A 22777-nucleotide genomic window follows, 5' to 3' on the forward strand; every position below is an offset into this window, starting at 1 on the left:
TTATGTGACTTAAATCGTCTGCATCCGGAGGGCGGACATAAGTCCCCTGAAAATTTGCTCGAAACGCATCCTCGAGCTCTTCCCAACTTCCAATGGTATTTTCTGGGAGGCTTTTGAGCCAATGCCGAGATGGCCCTTTGAGCTTGAGGGGTAGGTATTTTATGGCATGGAGATCGTCTCCTCTGGCCATATGTATGTGTAGGATATAATCCTCAATCCAGACTCCGGGGTCTGTTGTTCCGTCATATGCCTCTATGTTGACGGGTTTGAATCCCGCTGGAAATTCATGGTCCAGTACCTCATCGATGAAACATAGTGGGTGTGCGGCGCCCCTGTATTTAGGTGTTCCGTTGTCGTCAAACACTCGGTGGGTTGTGTTGCTCCCTGGAGTCTTCTTTTTTGGCCCATAGATGGACCTGACCGGGCCATCTTTTTTGCGAGGATCTTTATGTGGATCGTGTGCCGGCTTGTGTGCGGCGCCCCGTGCCGCTCTTAGCCTGTCATCTGGTCGTCTATCCGGCCAGGCGGCCTCTTTCTTTTTTGATTGTGGGGGCTCTATGGCCTCCTCGTCAAATTCGGGCAACAGCTTGCGCTTCGGGTAGCTCTTTGCCTGGTGACTATTGCCGTATTTATCTGCGGTATTGAGTACTTTTCTCCATATCATTCTGAGTGCGTCCTCCGCTGTTTTGAGCTTCCGCTTTTGCTTCTTCAAAGTTCTTGCGGTGGCGACGAGCCTTTTATGAAGGTTCTTATGCTCCGGTGATGTGTCAGGCGTGAGATCGTCTGGACTGTTGTTTTCGTCGGGGATGGGTTGCTTGTCCAATCCATCCTGTTCGGATGGTTGCTTGGTGGCATGTTCGTCGTCCACTACTTCACCCTGCTCTAAGGCTGGGTCAGTATGGGTGCCGTTGTTATCGAAGCGGGACTTCGGGCGGCTCTTGCGTCGCTGTTTTGGTTGTTTGCTGGGGGAGTTGTCCTTCGCCACGTCCCGTTGTTCCTCGTTATCGCTTCCTTTTGGTGTATCCACCATGTATACGTCGTGAGTTGGGGTGGCTTTCCAGTGCCCAGTAGGTGCTGGTTCTTGGTCGTCTCCGGCATCGTCGTCCATACCGTCGATGTCTTTGGAGTCGAAGTCAAGCATGTCGGTTAGATCGTCGACAGTGGCTACTAAGTGGGTGGTGGGTGGGCTATGAATTTCTTCGTCGTCCGCATCCCAACCGTCCTGACCGCAGTCCGGCCAGGTCTCTCCTGATAACGAGAGATACTTTAACGAACTTAGGATGTCGTCGAAAGGTGAGTGTTAAAAGATGTCCGCAGCGGTGAATTCCATGATCGGCGCCCAATCGGATTCGATTGGAGGGGGCGCGGGAGGTTCGGAGTCCGGCGAGGAGTCCGGCACCTCGGAGTCACGAGCTTCACAAGGGGTAAGGTCAGTATTCGGCTCCATCGCCGTAGAGGTTGCTGAAGGAAATATGCCCTAGAGGCAATAATAAAGTTATTATTTATTTCCTTATTTCATGATAAATGTTTATTATTCATGCTAGAATTGTATTAACCGGAAACATAATACATGTGTGAATACATAGACAAACATAGTGTCACTAGTATGCCTCTACTTGACTAGCTCGTTTACTAAAGATGGTTATGTTTCCTAGCCATGGAAAAAAGAGTTGTCATTTGATTATGGGATCACATCATTAGGAGAATGATGTGATTGACATGACCCATTCCGTTAGCCTAGCACTTGATCGTTTAGTATGTTGCTATTGCTTTCTTCATGACTTATACATGTTCCTGTAACTATGAGAATTATGCAACTCCCGTTTATCGGAGGAACACTTTGGGTACTACCAAACGTCACAACGTAACTGGGTGATTATAAAGGAGTACTACAGGTGTCTCCGAAGGTACATGTTGAGTTGGCGTATTTCGAGATTAGGTTTTATCACTCCGATTGTCGGAGAGGTATCTCTAGGCCCTCTCAGTAATGCACATCTTTATAAGCCTTGCAAGCAATGTGACCAAATGAGTTGGTTACGGAATGATGCATTATGGAATGAGTAAAGAGACTTGCCGGTAACGAGATTGAACTAGGTATTGGATACCGACGATCAAATCTTGGGCAAGTAACATACCGATGACAAAGGGAACAACGTATGTTGTTATGCGGTTTGACCGATAAATATCTTCGTAGAATATGTAGGAACCAATATGGGCATCCAGGTTCCGCTATTGGTTATTGACCGAGAATAGTTCTAGGTCATGTCTACATAGTTCTCAAACCCGTAGGGTCCGCACGCTTAACGTTACGATGACAGTTATATTATGAGTTTATGAGTTTTCATGTACCGAAGGAGTTCGGAGTCTCGGATGAGATCAGGGACATGACGAGGAGTCTCGAAATGGTCGAGACGTAAAGATCGATATATTGGACGACTATATTCAGAGTTCGGAAAGGTTACGAGTGATTCGGGTATTTTTCGGAGTACCAGAGAGTTACGGGAATTCGCCGGGGAGTATATGGGCCTTATTGGGCTATACGGGAATAGAGGAGAGAGGCCAAAAGGAAAGAGGCTTGCACCCCCCCTCTGGTCCGAATTGGACAAGGGGGGCAGCCGCCTTTTCCTTTTCCCTCTCCCCCTCTTTCCACTTCCCCTACTCCAACAAGGAAGGAGGGAGTCCTACTCCCGGTGGGAGTAGGACTCCCCTTGGCGCGCCCCCTCCTAGGCCGGCCGCACCTCCCCCTCCCTCCTTTATATACGGGGGCAGGGGGGCACCCCATGACACACAAGTTGATCTACGGATCGTTCCTTAGCCGTGTGCGGTGCCCCCTCCACCATATTCCACCTTGGTCATATCGTCGCGGAGTTTAGGCGAAGCCCTGCGCCGGTAGAGCATCATCATCGTCACCACGCCGTCGTGCTGACGGAACTCATCCCCGAAGCTTTGCTGGATCGGAGCCCGGGGATCGTCATCGAGCTGAACGTGTGCTGAACTCGGAGGTGCCGTACGTTCGGTGCTTGGATCGGTCGGATCATGAAGACGTACGACTACATCAACCGCGTTGTGCTAACTCTTCTGCTTACGGTCTACGAGGGTACATGGACAACACTTTCCCCTCTCGTTGCTATGCCATCACCATGATCTTGCGTGTACGTAGGAAATTTTTTGAAATTACTACGTTCCCCAACGGTGGCATCCGAGCCTAGGTTTTATGCGTTGATGTTATATGCACGAGTAGAACACAAGTGAGTTGTGGGCGATACAAGTCATACTGCTTACCAGCATGTCATACTTTGGTTCGGCGGTATTGTGAGATGAAGCGGCCCGGACCGACATTACGCGTACGCTTACGCGAGACTGGTTTCACCATTGCGAGCACTCGTGCTTAAAGGTGGCTGGCGGGTGTCTGTCTCTCTCACTTTAGCTGAATCGAGTGTGGCTACGCCCAGTCCTTGCGAAGGTTAAAACAGCACCAACTTGACAAACTATCGTTGTGGTTTTTATGCGTAGGTAAGAACGGTTCTTGCTAAAGCCCGTAGCAGCCATGTAAAATTTGCAACAACAAAAGTAGAGGACGTCTAACTTGTTTTTGCAGGGCATGTTGTGATGTGATATGGTCAAGACGTGATGCTATATTTTATTGTATGAGATGATCATGTTTTGTAACCGAAGTTATCGGCAACTGGCAGGAGCCATATGGTTGTCGCTTTATTGTATGAAATGCAAACGCCCTGTAATTGCTTTACTTTATCTCTAAGCGGTAGCGATAGTCGTAGAAGCAATAGATGGTGTAACAACAACGATGCTACGATGGAGATCAAGGTGTCGCGCCGGTGATGATGGTGATCACGACGGTGCTTCGAAGATGGAGATCACAAGCACAAGATGATGATGGCCATATCATATCACTTATATTGATTGCATGTGATGTTTATCCTTTATGCATCTTATCTTGCTTTGATTGACGGTAGCATTTTAAGATGATCTCTCACTAATAATCAAGAAGTGTTCTCCCTGAGTATGCACCGTTGCGAAAGTTCTTCGTGCTGAGACACCACGTGATGATCGGGTGTGATAGGCTCTACGTTCAAATACAACGGGTGCAAAACAGTTGCACACGCGGAATACTCAGGTCATACTTGACGAGCCTAGCATATACAGATATGGCCTCGGAACACGGAGACCAAAAGGTCGAGCGTGAATCATATAGTACATATGATCAACATATTGATGTTCACTGTTGAAACTACTCCATCTCACGTGATGATCGGACATGGTTTAGTTGATATGGATCACGTGATCACTTAGAGGATTAGAGGGATGTCTATCTAAGTGGGAGTTCTTAAGTAATATGATTAATTGAACTTTAAATTTATCATGAACTTAGTCCTGGTAGTATTTTGCAAATTATGTTGTAGATCAATAGCTTGCGTTGTTGCTTTCATATATTTATTTCGATATGTTCCTAGAGAAAATTGTGTTGAAAGATGTTAGTAGCAATGATGCGGATTGGATCCGTGATCTGAGGTTTATCCTCATTGCTGCACAGAAAAATTATGTCCTTAATGCACCGCTAGGTGACGGACCTATTGCAGAAGCAGATGCAGACGTTATGAACGTTTGGCTAGCTCAATATGATGACTACTTGATAGTTTAGTGCACCATGCTTAACGGCTTAGAATCGGGACTTCAAAGACGTTTTGAACGTCATGGACCATGTGAGATGTTCCAGTAGTTGAAGTTAATATTTCAAGCAAATACCCGAGTTGAGAGATATGAAGTCTCCAACAAGTTCTATAGCTAAAAGATGGAGGAGAATCGCTCAACTAGTGAGCATGTGCTCAGATTGTCTGGGTACTATAATCGCTTGAATCAAGTGGGAGTTAATCTTCCAGATAAGATAGCGATTGACAAAATTCTCTAGTCACCACCACCAAGTTAGTAGAACTTCGTGATGAACTATAATGCAAGGGATGACGAAAATGATTCCCGAGCTCTTCGTGATGCTGAAATCAACGAAGTTAGAAATCAAGAAAGAGCATCAAGTGTTGATGGTTGACAAGATTACTAGTTTCAAGAAAAAGGGCAAAGGGAAAGAAAGGGGAACTTCAAGTAGAATGACAAGCAAGTTGTCACTCCCATGAAGAAGCCCAAAGTTGAACCAAAGCCTGAAACTGAGTGCTTACACTGCAAAGGAAATGGTCACTAGAAGCGGAAATGCCTTGAATATTTGGTGAATAAGAAGGATGGCAAAGTGAACAAGGGTATATTTGATATACATGTTATTGATCTGTACCTTACTAGTGTTTATAGTAACCCTTGAGTATTTAATACTTGTTCGGTTGCTAAGATTAGTAACTCGAAACAGGAGTTACAGAATAAACAGAAACTAGTTGAGGGTGAAGTGACGATGTATGTTGGAAGTGGTTCCAAGATTGATATGATCATCATCGCACACTCCCTATACTTTCGAGATTAGTGTTGAACCTACATAAATGTTATTTGGTGTTTGCGTTGAGCATGAATATGATTTGATCATGTTTATTGCAATAAGGTTATTCATTTAAAATCAGAGAATAATTGTTGTTCTGTTTAAATGAATAAAACCTTTGATGGTCATACACCAAATGAAAATAGTTTGTTGGATCTCGGTCATAGTGATACACATATTCATAGTATTGGTGCCAAAAGATGCAAAGTTGATAATGATAGTGCAACTTATTTGTGGCACTGCCGTTTGGGTCATATCGGTGTAAAGCGCATGAAGAAACTCCATAAAGATGGATTTTCGGAATCACTTGGTTATGAATCATTTGATGCTTGCGAACCGTGCCTTTTGGGCAAGATGACTAAAAACTCCATTCTCCGGAACAATGGAACAAGCTACTGACTTATTGGAAATAATACATACCGATGTATGCGATCCAATGAGTGTTGATGCTCGTGGCAAGTATCGTTATTTTCCGACCTTCACAAAATGATTTGAGCAGATATGGGTATATCTACTTGATGAAACATAAGTCTGAGATAATTGAAAGGTTCAAAGAATTTCAGAGTGAAGTGGAAAAATCATCGTAACAAGAAAATAAAGTTTCTACGATCTGATCGTGGAGACGAATATTTGAGTTACGAGTTTGGTCTTCAGTTAAAACAATGTGGAATAGTTTCACAGCTCACGCCACCTGGAACACCACAATGTTATGGTGTGTCTGAACGTCGTAACCTCACTTTATTGGATATGGTGCGATCTATGATGTCTCTTATCGGTTTTACCACTATCGTTTTGGGGTTGTGCATTAGAGACAGCTGCATTCACGTTTAAAAGGGCACCATCTAAATCCATTGAGACGACACCGTATGAACTATGGTTTAGCAGTAAACCTAAGCTGTCGTTTCTTAAAGTTTGGAGTTGTGATGCTTATATGAAAAAAAGTTTCAACCTGATAAGCTCAAACCCAAATCGGAGAATTGCGTCTTCATAGAATACCCAAAGTTAACTATTGGGTACACCTTCTATCACAGGTCGGAAGGCAAGTTATTCATTGCTAAGAAAGGATCCTTTCTAGAGAAGGAGTTTCTCTCGAAAGAAGTGAGTGGGAGGAAAGTAGAACTTGATGAGGTAACTGTACCTGCTCCCTTATTGGAATGTAGTTCATCACAGAAATCTGTTCCTGTGACTACTACACCAATTAGTGAGGAAGTTAATGATGATGATCATGAAACTTCAGATTAAGTTACTACAGAACCTCGTAGGTATTCCAGAGTAAGATCCGCACCAGAGTGGTACGGTAATAATGTTCTGGAAGTCATGTTACAAGACCATGATGAACCTACGAACTATGAGGAAGCGATGATGAGCCCAGATTCCACGAAATGGCTTGAGGCCATAAAATCTGAGATATGATCCATGTATGAGAACAAAGTATGGACTTTGATTGACTTGCTCGATGATCAGCAAGCCATGTTAAATAAATGGATCTTCAAGAGGAAGACGGACATTGATAGTAGTGTTACTATCTACTAAGCTCGACTTGTTGCGAAATGTTTTCAACAAGTTCAAGGTATTGAATACGATGAGAGTTTCTCACTCATATCGAAGCTTAAGTCTGTCTGAATCATGTTAGCAATTGCCACATTTTATGAAATTTGGCAAATGGATGTCAAAACTGCATTCCTTAATGGATTTATTAAAGAAGAGTTGTATATGATGCAACCAGAAAGTTTTTGTCAATCCTAAAGATGCTAACAAAGTGTGCAAGCTCCAGCAATCCATCAATGGACTGGTGCAAGCATCTCAGAGTTGGAATATACGCTTTGATGAGTTGATCAAAGCATATGGTTTTATACAGACTTTTGAAGAAGCATGTATTTACAAGAAAGTGAGTGGGAGCTCTGTAGCATTTCTAATATTATATGTGGATGAGATATTGTTAATTGGAAATGATATGGAAATTCTGGATAGCATGAAAGGATACTTGAATAAGAGTTTTTCAAAGCAAGACCTCGGTGAAGATGCTTACACATTGAGCATCAAGATCTATATAGATAGATCAAGACGCTTGATAAGATTTTTCAATGAGTACATACCTTGATAAATTTTTGAAATAGTTCAAAATGGAACAGTCAAAGAAGGAGTTCTTGCCTGTGTTACAAGGTGTGAAGTTGAGTAAGACTCAAGACCCGACCATTGCATAAAATAGAAAGAGAATGAAAAATCATTCCCTATGCCTCAGTCATAGGTTCTATAAAGTATGCTACGCTGTGAACCAGACCTATTGTATACCTTGCTCTGTGTTTGGCAAAGGAATACAATTTTGATCTAATAAGTAGATCACTGGACATGGGTCAAGAATATCCTTAGTGAGGACTAAGGAGAGGTTTCTCGATTATGGAGGTGATAAAAGAGCCCGTCCTAAAAGTTACAACGATGCAAGCTTTTACACCAATCCAGATGACTCTAAGTCTCAATCTGGATACATATTAAAAGTCGGAGCAATTAGCTAGAGTAGCTCTGTGCAGAGCATTGTGGACATAGAATATTTGCGAAATACATACGGCTCTGAATATGACAGACCCGTTGACTAAGCTTCTCTCACGAGAAAAACATGATCATACCTTAGTACTCTTTTGGGTGTTAATCACATAGCGATGTGAACTAGATTATTGACTCTAGTAAACCCTTTGGGTGTTAATCACATAGCGATGTGAACTAGATTATTGACTCTAGTAAACCCTTTGGGTGTTGATCACATGATGATGTGAACTATGGGTATTAATCACATGCAGATGTGAATATTGGTGTTAAATCACATAGCGATGTGAACTAGATTATTGACTCTAGTGCAAGTGGGAGACTGAAGGAAATATGCCCTAGAGGCAATAATAAAGTTATTATTTATTTCCTTATTTCATGATAAATGTTTATTATTCATGCTAGAATTGTATTAACCGGAAACATAATACATGTGTGAATACATAGACAAACATAGTGTCACTAGTATGCCTCTACTTGACTAGCTCGTTTATCAAAGATGGTTATGTTTCCTATCCATGGACAAAAGAGTTGTCATTTGATTATGGGATCACATCATTAGGAGAATGATGTGATTGACATGACCCATTCCGTTAGCCTAGCACTTGATCGTTTAGTATGTTGCTATTGCTTTCTTCATGACTTATACATGTTCCTGTAACTATGAGAATTATGCAACTCCCGTTTACCGGAGGAACACTTTGGGTACTACCAAACGTCACAACGTAACTGGGTGATTATAAAGGAGTACTACAGGTGTTTCCGAAGGTACATGTTGAGTTGGCGTATTTCGAGATTAGGTTTTGTCACTCCGATTGTCGGAGAGGTATCTCTGGGCCCTCTCGGTAATGCATATCTTTATAAGCCTTGCAAGCAATGTGACCAAATGAGTTGGTTACGGAATGATGCATTACGGAACGAGTAAAGAGACTTGCTGGTAACGAGATTGAACTAGGTATTGGATACCGAAGATCAAATCTCGGGCAAGTAACATACCGATGACAAAGGGCACAACGTATGTTGTTATGCGGTTTGACCGATAAAGATCTTCGTAGAATATGTAGGAACCAATATGGGCATCCAGGTTCCGCTATTGGTTATTGACCGAGAATAGTTCTAGTTCATGTCTACATAGTTCTCGAACCCGTAGGGTCCGCACGCTTAACGTTACGATGACAGTTATATTATGAGTTTATGAGTTTTGATGTACCTAAGGAGTTCGGAGTCCCGGATGAGATCAGGGACATGACGAGGAGTCTCGAAATGGTCGAGACGTAAAGATCGATATATTGGACGACTATATTCGGAGTTCGGAAAGGTTCCGAGTGATTCGGGTATTTTTCGGAGTACCGGAGAGTTACGGGAATTCGCCGGGGAGTATATGGGCCTTATTGGGCTATACGGGAATAGAGGAGAGAGGCCAAAAGGAAAGAGGCCTGCGCCCCCCCCCCCTCTGGTCCGAATTGGACAAGGGGGGCAGCCCCCTTTTCCTTTTCCCTCTCCCCCTCTTTCCACTTCTCCTACTCCAACAAGGAAGGAGGGAGTCCTACTCCCGGTGGGAGTAGGACTCCCCTTGGCGCGCCCCCTCCTAGGCCGGCCGCACCTCCCCCTCCCTCCTTTATATACGGGGGCAGGGGGGCACCCCATGACACACAAGTTGATCTACGGATCATTCCTTAGCCGTGTGCGGTGCCCCCCTCCACCATATTCCACCTCGGTCATATCATCGCGGAGTTTAGGCGAAGCCCTGCGCTGGTAGAGCATCATCATCGCCACCACGCCGTCGTGCTGACGGAACTCATCCCCGAAGCTTTGCTGGATCGGAGCCCGGGGATCGTCATCGAGCTGAACGTGTGCTGAACTCGGAGGTGCCGTACGTTCGGTGCTTGGATCATCCGGATCGTGAAGACGTACGACTACATCAACCGCGTTGTGCTAACGCTTCCGCTTACGGTCTACGAGGGTACGTGGACAACACTCTCCCCTCTCGTTGCTATGCCATCACCATGATCTTGCGTGTACGTAGGAATTTTTTTGAAATTACTACGTTCCCCAACAGTTGCAGCCCCCGAGGCGGTGTCTAGCCACCCGTCCTCGATCTGCGCAGCCGGCTCCGAATCAAGGGTCGGAGCAGGCTCGTGTGCGGCCTCCAAGGCACTGTCTGGCTGCAGAGCTAAATCATGCTCATCGTTACAGTGCGGCGCGCTCGGCTGTGGCTCGAATCCATCGAAGATCAAGTCTCCGCGGATGTCAGCCGTGAAGTTCAAACTTCCAAATCTAACCTGATGTCCAGCGGCGTAGCTTTCGATCTGCTCCAGATGGCCAAGCGAATTGGCCCGCAGTGCAAAGCCGCCGAATACGAAGATCTGTCCGGGGAGAAAAGTCTCACCTTGGACTGCGTCGTTGCTGATGATCGAAGAAGCCATCGAGCCTATCAGTGACGACACAGAGGAACTCTCAATGAAAGCACCAATGTCGGTGTCAAAACCGGCAGATCTCGGGTAGGGGGTCCCGAACTGTGCGTCTAGGCGGATGGTAACAGGAGACAAGGGACACGATGTTTTACCCAGGTTCGGGCCCTCTTGATGGAGGTAAAACCCTACGTCCTGCTTGATTGATATTGATGATGTGGGTATTACAAGAGTAGATCTACCACGAGATCAAGGAGGCAAACCCTAGAAGCTAGCCTATGGTATGATTGTTGTTCGTCCTATGGACTAAAGCCATCCGGTTTATATAGACATCGGAGAGGGCTAGGGTTACACAGAGTCGGTTACAATGGTAGGAGATCTACATATCCGTATCACCAAGCTTGCCTTCCACGCCAAGGAAAGTCCCATCCCGACACGGGACGAAGTCTTCAATCTTGTATCTTCATAGTCTTGGAGTCCGGCTGATGATGATAGTTCAGCTATCCGGACACCCCCTAGTCCAGGACTCCCTCAACGGGGTTTATAATAGTTCGGGCCACCATTGTGGTGTAATACCCTACTCTAGTTTGTGGTGTGGTGGATTGCCTCAGGGGCTGATGATGAACAATACAAAGGAAGAACTGCCTCGCGAGGGGAGGAGTTCTTGTGGAGGTGATGCCTCTTGGGAAGGATTGAATCTGGATCACTTTCTACTGTGGTGGCTAGCCCTATTTATAGAGCGAGGCCCTGGTCCTCTTCCCAAATATTGAGCGGGAAGGGCGCCAACAATTGGCCATTTTGGAGGGGAACATCTAGTACACTTATCCTGACTAAAGTTGGTCCTCACCTGCCAAAGAGTCTGATGATAATGCCGGCTTGGGCTCCACGATGACCCCCATTCTGTTGTTCTGCTGGTCTTGGTCTTGTTGCACCGAAATGGTTGCCTTTGCTTGATACCCTTGCCTGCGCTTGCCCCCTTTGCACCAAAGAGGAAACAAGGACTCTGCGCAGGCCGGCGCCCGCCTGGATTCGGTCGTCATGGCTTGCGTCATGGGCACCTTGTGAGGTACCCCGCCTTGATCTCTCCGCCTCCTCGTGAGCCAGCCTGACGAGGCTGTGCCTGAGGAAGCTTCCTGTCGTCCGCCCCGTGAGGCTTGGCCCCTCGTGAGGGTCTTGAGCTCGTGTAGACGAAGATGGGTCGTACTGGGTCACTCCTCGAGCCGCGCCGCAGGCCGCAGGCAGGCAAGTCTAGGTACCCCCATTCCCAGAACGCCGACAGTAGCCCCCGGGCCCAAGGCGCTCCCGGACTTGGCTTAGCAGAGAAGCGAAGGGGCAAGTGCGAAGCCCCACGGGCCCCAACAGCCTGCGGCCTTGGGCGCCGCGTGGCAGTTGATTGGATGTGTGCGTCCCTGCTTCCCCATGACGTCTCGGCAACCGCGCGACTTGACAAGTCCCTGCATGCAAAACGGGTAATGATTACCTATGATCGTGGAGGCCGGCAGTTGGCCTCCCTCGGCTATATGTACGGAACGGCGCGAGCCCTTCGAGTCCGTCTTTTCCTGCTACTCTCCTTCTTCTTCCTGGCCGCTCGTCGTCCCCATGGCTCCGCCGAAGAGGTTCTCGGCCGTGGAGAAAGGAAAGGCTCGCCAGGAAGGGCTTGGCTCCCCTCTGACCAAGCGTGACCGAGGCCGCCCTCGCAAGCACCCTTCGGCCCCTGCTGCGTCTTCCCGTTGTCATGGAAGCAGTCCTCTGCGCGGCGGTGGGCGCCCGGCTACCGACAAGAGGTATGCCGCGGCTGCGCGACCCCCCAGGCCGTGTTCCCGCTCGGCGGAGGTGCTGCCGGAGTTCTTCGTGTGGTCGGCGGACCCGACTGGCACCTGGCTCCAGCTCCCCCGCTTCTTTGTAGGTTAGCTTCTAGCTGGTGCCCTGGGCGGCCTTTGGCTTCAGGCGGATCGTTGCTGCAGCAGGCCTCCTGGGCTACGCTGGAGGTCTCCGCCGCCGGGGAGGCGGCCCTGACCCGCGGCTGGCAAATGTTTGCCCGCACGCGCGGCCTGAGCCGACGGTGCACTCTACACTTCAAGTTTGATGGCGATGCCACTCTCTACGTGAGGGTGTTCGGGGAAGACGGCCGCCGCACTGGATGCTGCCCCGAAGACGATGACCGTGGCCGTGCGCGCAGCCCCGGTGTTGATCAGGATGAAGGTGGTGGGAGGCGCGCGGGCAGCGGTGCCCGAGGCCCGCCAAGCTTTGGTGACTCCCCATCGGACGGCTGCTCCTCCAGCGGTGGTCGCGACCAGCCCCCTCGCCGTCGCGCCCGCCTGGGAGGAGGCAGCGGGTCGGCCCGCCACCGTGCCTCGATGAAGCAGGAGATGGAATCCATCTGAGCTCCGGAGGCAATACGAGCCCTTGCCGAGAGTTGATGCCGGGCAAGTTGCGCCCATTTTGCTTTTCTCCCTTCCCTGCGCAAAAAGAAGGTAGTCTGGTGCCCCGCGGGGGCGTGTCGAACTGTTGCTATTTATTTATCGCGTTGTTTCTACTATTTCTGCGCTATGTTTTCGTTCCACGTGTTTATGTGTGGAAATTACTTAGCTTGGGGGAAGCTCGTCGTGGTCTTCGCCTCCTGAGGCTAGGGCCTCACCGTGCGCCTTACGTCCTGCAAGGGTTAGTCAGTAGGGGTAGTCTCCAGCCTTGGTAGGCGGGACGACCAACCCAGGTCCCATGATCGTGTCGTGATGCCCATGGGGCACGGACTGGGAGGGGTGCTCCCGCAACGGACTCGGATAGGGAAGTTCCAAACCACCGGGGCAGAAAACACTTGCGAGGGTGCCCTTGTTCCTCCCTCGTGAGACTTGTGCGAGAGAAAACGAAGCAAACAAGCGAAATGGGCAAAGGGTCGCGATCTAGAAACGGTAACAGCTTCAATAAAACTTCAAATTGGAACAAACAAACCCACTACAGAAAGCAAATGAAAAAAGCCGCGTCCGGCACCTAATCTAGTCTTTGATGTCTTCTCACCAGCGCGGAGCTAAGTGCTACCACTTGGCGTGGGCGGGAGCCCCCGAGGCCCGAGGGCGGCACTCCGGAGACTCCGGGGCGTGTACAGCCCCACTCATTATTACGTGAGAGTGTCACGGGCGGCGAGCTTCACAGGCGTTTGCCTTATTCATAGGCACCGGGCCTTTTCCAAAACGCAGCAACTTCACAGGCATTCACCTTCTTCACAGGCACCGGGCCTTTTCCAAAACACAGCAACTTCACAGGCATTCGCCTTCTTCATAGGCACCGGGCCTTTTCGAAAACACAACAGCTTCACAGGCATTTGCCTTCTTCACAGGCACCGGGCCTTTTCCAAAACGCAGCAGCTTCATAGGCATTCGCCTTCTTCATTGGCACCAGGCCTTTTCCAAAACGCAGCAACTTCCCAGGCATTCGCCTTCTTCACAGGCACCGGGCCTTTTCCAAAACGCAGCAGCTTCACAGGCATTCGCCTTCTTCACAGGCACCGGGCCTTGATCAGGGGTAAAATCTTCAGAGATTTTGAATGTTCCATGCGTTCTGGACGGGCACCCCCTCCTGGGTCTCCAAGCGCGCGGAGCCGGGCCTGGAAACATGAACAACCTTGAATGGGCCCTCCCACATGGGAGAGAGCTTATGCAGCCCCTCCCTGGAGAGAACCCGTCTGAGCACGAGGTCCCCTACCTCAAGAGTCCTGGGGCGGATGTTGCGGCAGTGGTATCGCCGCAGTGCTTGTTGGTGCCTTGATGCTCGTAGCGCGGCTTCTCGACGACGCTCCTCCCCCAGCACGAGATCCGTCCCCCGCATGGCGTCCTGCTGCACCTCATCGAATGCCAGGACCCGTGCGGAATGACACCTGACCTCGTGAGGGAGAACGACTTCAGCTCCATAAACCATAAAGAACGGGGTCTCGCCAGTTGGCTTTGTCGCGGTCGTGCAGATAAACCACATCACAGATTGGAGCTCGTCGTACCAGCCCCTGCCGCAGGCTTCCAGCTTCTTCTTGAAGGTCCTGGTTTTGAGGCCCCTCAGGACCTCCGCGTTGGCTCGCTTAGCCTGGTCGTTGCTCCGGGGGTACACCACCGAGGCGTAGCATATCTGTGTTCCAAGGTTAGCACAGTATGTTTTCAAGAGATTGCTGGTGAACTGCGAACCGTTGTCGGTGATAATGCGGTTTGGCACCCCAAATCGGCTCACGAGGCCCTTGATGAACTTGACAGCTGAGCCCGCGGGTATGGTGCGGACGGCTTCCACCTCAGCCCACTTGGTGAACTTGTCCATGGCGACGTAGAGGTAGCGGTAGCCCCCTGGCGCCTGAGGGAACGGGCCTAGAATGTCTAGCCCCCAAACTGTGAACGACCACGAGAGGGGTATGGTCTGCAGTCCCCCCGCCGACTGGTGGATCTGCTTGGCGTGGAACTGGCAGGCCTCACAAGCCTTCACCAGCTCAACGGCGTCGTTGAGCGCTGTGGGCCAGTAGAACCCGCTGTGAAATGCCTTGCCAACGAGGGTCCGCGAGGATGAGTGGTGCCCACAGTCTCCGCCGTGTATGTCTGCCAGCAGCTCCTTCCCTTGCTCTCTCGGAATGCAATGCAGGGACACGTCGTTCGGACGCCTTCGGTAGAGCTCCCCATCCTTGACGCTGTAGGCCGTGGCCTGCCATGCCACGCGCTCCGCGTCCTCCTCCTTCTCCAGCAGAGTCCCTTTTGTCAAGTAGTCCTTGAATTCTGCCATCCAGCATTCTTCCTGAGGCTCCAACGCCAGAAGCAGGCGTGCCCCTGAGGCCGTGCCGCAGGCCGGGGCTCCCGAGGCAGGTGGTTGAGGGAGTTCCTCCCTAGGCTGCACTGTGCTTGATAACATCGGTGTCGCCAAGGGTTTGAAGAGTCGCTCCGCGAAGACGCCAGGCTCCTAAGGTAGCCGCCTGGATGCCCTCTTGGCGATGTCGTCAGCCTCTTGATTGGTACCGCGAGGCACATGCTGCTGAAGGAAATATGCCCTAGAGGCAATAATAAAGTTATTATTTATTTCCTTATAATCATGATAAATGTTTATTATTCATGCTAGAATTGTATTTACCGGAAACATAATACATGTGTGAATACATAGACAAACAGAGTGTCACTAGTATGCCTCTACTTGGCTAGCTCGTTAATCAAAGATGGTTATGTTTCCTAACCATGAACAATGAGTTGTTATTTGATTAACGAGGTCACATCATTAGTAGAATGATCTGATTGACATGACCCATTCCATTAGCTTAGCACCCGATCGTTTAGTATGTTGTTATTGCTTTCTTCATGACTTATACATGTTCCTATGACTATGAGATTATGCAACTCCCGTTTACCGGAGGAACACTTTGGGTACTACCAAACGTCACAACGTAACTGGGTGATTATAAAGGAGTACTACAGGTGTCTCCAATGGTCGATGTTGGGTTGGCGTATTTCGAGATTAGGATTTGTCACTCCGATTGTCGGAGAGGTATCTCTGGGCCCTCTCGGTAATACACATCACATAAGCCTTGCAAGCATTACAACTAATATGTTAGTTGTGAGATGATGTATTACGGAACGAGTAAAGAGACTTGCCGGTAACGAGATTGAACTAGGTATTGGATACCGACGATCGAATCTCGGGCAAGTAACATACCGATGACAAAGGGAACAACGTATGTTGTTATGCGGTCTGACCGATAAAGATCTTCGTAGAATATGTAGGAGCCAATATGGGCATCCAGGTCCCGCTATTGGTTATTGACCGGAGACGTGTCTCGGTCATGACTACATTGTTCTCGAACCCGTAGGGTCCGCACGCTTAAGATTACGATGACAGTTATATTATGAGTTTATGCATTTTGATGTACCGAAGGTTGTTCGGAGTCCCGGATGTGATCACGGACATGACGAGGAGTCTCGAAATGGTCGAGACATAAAGATTGATATATTGGAAGTCTATGTTTGGACATCGGAAGTGTTCCGGGTGAAATCGGGATTTTACCGGGTTACCGGGAGGTTACCGGAACCCCCCGGGAGCCATATGGGCCATCATGGGCCTTAGTGGAAAGGAGAAAGGGGCAGCCCAAGGGGGCTGCGCGCCTCCCCCCTTCCCCTAGTCCTATTAGGACTAGGAGAGGTGGCCGGCCACCCCTCTCCCTCTTTCCCCCTTGGGAATCCTAGTTGGAATAGGATTGGAGGGGGAGTCCTACTCCCGGTAGGAGTAGGACTCCTCCTGCGCCACCTCCTCCTGGCCGGCGCCTCCTCCCCCCCTTGGCTCCTTTATATACGGAGGCAGGGGCACCTCTAAACATACAAGTTGACACAAGTTAATGCACGTGATCGATTCCTTAGCCGTGTGCGGTGCCCCCTGCCACCATATTCCTCGATAATACTGTAGCGGAGTTTAGGCGAAGCCCTGCTGCTGTAGTTCATCAAGATCGTCACCACGCCGTCGTGCTGACGAAACTCTTCCCCGACACTTTGCTGGATCGGAGTCCGGGGATCGTCATCGAGCTGAACGTGTGCTCGAACTCGGAGGTGCCGTAGTTTCGGTGCTTGATCGGTTGGATCGTGAAGACGTACGACTACTTCCTCTACGTCGCGTCATCGCTTCCGCAGTCGGTCTGCGTTGGGTACGTAGACAACACTCTCCTCTCGTTGCTATGCATCACATGATCCTGTGTGCGCGTAGGTAATTTTTTGAAATTACTACGAAACCCAACAGTGGTATCGGAGCCAGGTTATTGATGTTGATGTTATATGCACGAGTAGAACACAAGTGAGTTGTGGACGATACAAGTCATACTGCCTACCAGCATGTCATATTTTGGTTCGGCGGTATTGTTGGACGAGATGACCCAGACCAACCTTACGCGTACGCTTACGCGAGACCGGTTCCCTCGACGTGCTTTGCACAGAGATGGCTTGCGGGCGACTGTCTCTCCAACTTTAGTTGAACCAAGTATGGCTACGCCCGGTCCTTGCGAAGGTTAAAACAGAGTCTATTTGACAAACTATCGTTGTGGTTTTGATGCGTAGGTGAGATTGGTTCTTACTTAAGCCCGTAGCAGCCACGTAAAAAATTGCAACAACAAAGTAGAGGACGTCTAACTTGTTTTTGCAGGGCATGTTGTGATGTGATATGGTCAAGGCATGATGCTGAATTTTATTGTATGAGATGATCATGTTTTGTAACCAAGTTATCGGCAACTGGCAGGAGCCATATGGTTGTCGCTTTATTGTATGCAATGCAATCGCGATGTAATGCTTAAACTTTATTACTAAACGGTAGTGATAGTCGTGAAAGCATAAGATTGGCGAGACGACAACGATACTACGATGGAGATCAAGGTGTCGCGCCGGTGGCGATGGTGATCATGACGGTGCTTCGGAGATGGAGATCACAAGCACGAGATGATGATGGCCATATCATATCACTTATATTGATTGCATGTGATGTTTATCTTTTTATGCATCTTATCTTGCTTTGATTGACGGTAGCATTATAAGATGATCTCTCATTAAATTATCAAGAAGTGTTCTCCCTGAGTATGCACCGTTGCCAAAGTTCGTCGTGCCCAGACACCACGTGATGATCGGGTGTGATAAGCTCTACGTCCATCTACAACGGGTGCAAGCCAGTTTTTGCACACGCAGAATACTCAGGTTAAACTTGACGAGCCTAGCATATGCAGATATGGCCTCGGAACACGGAGACCGAAAGGTCGAGCGTGAATCATATAGTAGATATGATCAACATAACGATGTTCACCATTGAAAACTACTCCATCTCACGTGAAGATCGGTTATGGTTTAGTTGATTTGGATCACGTAATCACTTAGAGGATTAGAGGGATGTCTATCTAAGTGGGAGTTCTTAAGTAATATGATTAATTGAACTTAAATTTATCATGAACTTAGTACCTGATAGTATCTTGCTTGTTTATGTTGATAGATGGCTCGTGCTGTTGTTCCATTAAATTTTAATGCGTTCCTTGAGAAAGCAAAGTTGAAAGATGATGGTAGCAATTACACGGACTGGGTCCGTAACTTGAGGATTATCCTCATTGCTGCACAGAAGAATTACGTCCTGGAAGCACCGCTGGGTGCCAGGCCTGCTGCTGGAGCAACGCCAGATGTTATGAACGTCTGGCAGAGCAAAGCTGATGACTACTCGATAGTTCAGTGTGCCATGCTTTACGGCTTAGAATCGGGACTTCAACGACGTTTTGAACGTCATGGAGCATATGAGATGTTCCAGGAGTTGAAGTTAATATTTCAAGCAAATGCCCGGATTGAGAGATATGAAGTCTCCAATAAGTTCTATAGCTGCAAGATGGAGGAGAACAGTTCTGTCAGTGAGCATATACTCAAAATGTCTGGGTATAATAATCACTTGATTCAATTGGGAGTTAATCTTCCGGATGATTGCGTCATCGACAGAATTCTCCAATCACTGCCACCAAGCTACAAGAGCTTCGTAATGAACTATAATATGCAAGGGATGAACAAGACTATTCCCGAGCTCTTCGCAATGCTGTAAGCTGCGGAGGTAGAAATCAAGAAGGAGCATCAAGTGTTGATGGTTAACAAGACCACTAGTTTCAAGAAAAAGGGCAAAGGGAAGAAAAAGGGGAACTTCAAGAAGAACGGCAAGCAAGTTGCTGCTCAAGAGAGGAAACCTAAGTCTGGACCTAAGCCTGAAACTGAGTGCTTCTACTGCAAGCAGACTGGTCACTGGAAGCGGAACTGCCCCAAGTATTTGGCGGATAAGAAGGATGGCAAGGTGAACAAAGGTATATGTGATATACATGTTATTGATGTGTACCTTAATAGAGCTCGCAGTAGCACCTGGGTATTTGATACTGGTTCTGTTGCTAATATTTGCAACTCGAAACAGGGACTACAAAATAAGCGGGCACTGGCAAAGGACGAGGTGACGATGCGCGTGGGAAACGGTTCCAAAGTCGATGTGATCGCAGTCGGCACGCTACCTCTACATCTACCTTCGGGATTAATATTAGACCTAAGTAATTGTTATTTGGTGCCAGCGTTGAGCATGAACATTATATCTGGATCTTGTTTAATGCGAGACGGTTATTCATTTAAATCAGAGAATAATGGTTGTTCTATTTATATGAGTAATATCTTTTATGGTCATGCACCCTTGAAGAGTGGTCTATTTTTATTGAATCTCGATAGTAGTAATACACATATTCATAATGTTGAAGCCAAAAGATGCAGAGTTGATAATGAAAGTGCAACTTATTTGTGGCACTGTCGTTTAGGTCATATCGGAATAAAGCGCATGAAGAAACTCCATACCGATGGACTTTTGGAACCACTTGATTATGAATCACTTGGTACTTGCGAACCGTGCCTCTTGGGCAAGATGACTAAAACACCGTTCTCCGGTACTATGGAGAGAGCAACAGATTTGTTGGAAATCATACATACCGATGTATGTGGCCCGATGAATATTGAGGCTCGTGGCGGATATCGTTATTTTCTCACCTTCACAGATGATTTAAGCAGATATAGGTATATTTACTTAATGAAACATAAGTCTGAAACATTTGAAAAGTTCAAAGAATTTCAGAGTGAAGTTGAAAATCATCGTAACAAGAAAATAAAGTTTCTACGATCTGATCGTGGAGGAGAATATTTGAGTTACGAGTTTGGTGTACATTTGAAAAACTGTGGAATAATTTCGCAACTCACGCCACCCGGAACACCACAGCGTAATGGTGTGTCCGAACGTCGTAATCATACTTTACTAGATATGGTGCGATCTATGATGTCTCTTACTGATTTACCGCTATCATTTTGGGGATATGCTTTAGAGACGGCCGCATTCACGTTAAATAGGACACCATCAAAATCCGTTGAGACGACGCCTTATGAACTGTGGTTTGGCAAGAAACCAAAGTTGTCGTTTCTTAAAGTTTGGGGCTGCGATGCTTATGTGAAAAAGCTTCAACCTGATAAGCTAGAACCCAAATCGGAGAAATGTGTCTTCATAGGATACCCAAAGGAAACTGTTGGGTACACCTTCTATCACAGATCCGAAGGCAAAACATTCGTTGCTAAGAATGGATCATTTCTAGAGAAGGAGTTTCTCTCGAAAGAAGTGAGTGGGAGGAAAGTAGAACTTGACGAGGTAACTGTACCTGCTCCCTTACTAGAAAGTAGTTCATCACAGAAAACTGTTTCAGTGACACCTACACCAGTTAGTGAGGAAGCCAATGATAATGATCATGAAACTTCAGATCAAGATACTACTGAACCGCGTAGATCAACCAGAGTAAGATCCGCACCAGAGTGGTACGGTAATCCTGTTCTGGAGGTCATGCTACTAGATCATGATGAACCTACGAACTATGAAGAAGCGATGGTGAGCCCAGATTCCGTAAAGTGGCTTGAAGCCATGAAATCTGAGATGGGATCCATGTATGAGAACAAAGTATGGACTTTGGTTGACTTGCCCGATGATCGGCAAGCAATTGAGAATAAATGGATTTTTAAGAAGAAGACTGACGCTGATGGTAATGTTACTGTCTACAAAGCTCGACTTGTCGCAAAAGGTTTTCGGCAAGTTCAAGGAATTGACTACGATGAGACCTTCTCACCCGTAGCGATGCTTAAGTCCGTCCGAATCATGTTAGCAATTCCCGCATTTTATGATTATGAAATTTGGCAAATGGATGTCAAAACTGCATTCCTGAATGGATTTCTGGAAGAAGAGTTGTATATGATGCAACCAGAAGGTTTTGTCGATCCAAAGGGAGCTAACAAAGTGTGGAAGCTCCAGCGATCCATTTATGGACTGGTGCAAGCCTCTCGGAGTTGGAATAAACGTTTTGATAGTGTGATCAAAGCATTTGGTTTTATACAGACTTTCGGAGAAGCCTGTATTTACAAGAAAGTGAGTGGGAGCTCTGTAGCATTTCTGATATTATATGTGGATGACATATTACTGATTGGAAATGATATAGAATTTCTGGATAGCATAAAGGGATACTTGAATAAAAGTTTTTCAATGAAAGACCTCGGTGAAGCTGCTTACATATTAGGCATTAAGATCTATAGAGATAGATCAAGACGCTTAATTGGACTTTCACAAAGCACATACCTTGACAAAATTTTGAAGAAGTTCAAAATGGATCAAGCGAAGACAGGGTTCTTGCCTGTGTTACAAGGTGTGAAATTGAGTAAGACTCAATGCCCGACCACTGCAGAAGATAGAGAGAATATGAAAGATGTTCCCTATGCATCAGCCATAGGCTCTATCATGTATGCAATGCTGTGTACCAGACCTGATGTGTGCCTTGCTATAAGTTTAGCAGGGAGGTACCAAAGTAATCCAGGAATGGATCACTGGACAGCGGTCAAGAACATCCTGAAATACCTGAAAAGGACTAAGGATATGTTTCTCGTATATGGAAGTGACAAAGAGCTCATCGTAAAAGGTTACGTTGATGCAAGCTTTAACACTGATCCGGACGATTCTAAATCGCAAACCGGATACGTGTTTACATTAAACGGTGGAGCTGTCAGTTGGTGCAGTTCTAAACAAAGCGTCGTAGCGGGATCTACATGTGAAGCGGAATACATAGCTGCTTCTGAAGCAGCAAATGAAGGAGTCTGGATGAAGGAGTTCATATCCGATCTAGGTGTCATACCTAGTGCATCGGGTCCAATGTGTGACAATACTGGTGCAATTGCCTTGGCAAAGGAATCCAGATTTCACAAAAGGACCAAACACATCAAGAGACGCTTCAACTCCATCCGGGATCTAGTCCAGGTGGGAGACATAGAGATTTGCAAGATACATACGGATCTGAATGTTGCAGACCCGTTGACTAAGCCTCTTCCACGAGCAAAACATGATCAGCACCAAAGCTCCATGGGTGTTAGATTCATTACAGTGTAATCTAGATTATTGACTCTAGTGCAAGTGGGAGACTGAAGGAAATATGCCCTAGAGGCAATAATAAAGTTATTATTTATTTCCTTATAATCATGATAAATGTTTATTATTCATGCTAGAATTGTATTTACCGGAAACATAATACATGTGTGAATACATAGACAAACAGAGTGTCACTAGTATGCCTCTACTTGACTAGCTCGTCAATCAAAGATGGTTATGTTTCCTAACCATGAACAATGAGTTGTTATTTGATTAACGAGGTCACATCATTAGTAGAATGATCTGATTGACATGACCCATTCCATTAGCTTAGCACCCGATCGTTTAGTATGTTGCTATTGCTTTCTTCATGACTTATACATGTTCCTATGACTATGAGATTATG

Source organism: Triticum dicoccoides, chromosome 1B (genome assembly GCF_002162155.2).
Source record: "Triticum dicoccoides isolate Atlit2015 ecotype Zavitan chromosome 1B, WEW_v2.0, whole genome shotgun sequence".
In the NCBI taxonomy this organism is placed as follows: Eukaryota; Viridiplantae; Streptophyta; class Magnoliopsida; order Poales; family Poaceae; genus Triticum; species Triticum dicoccoides.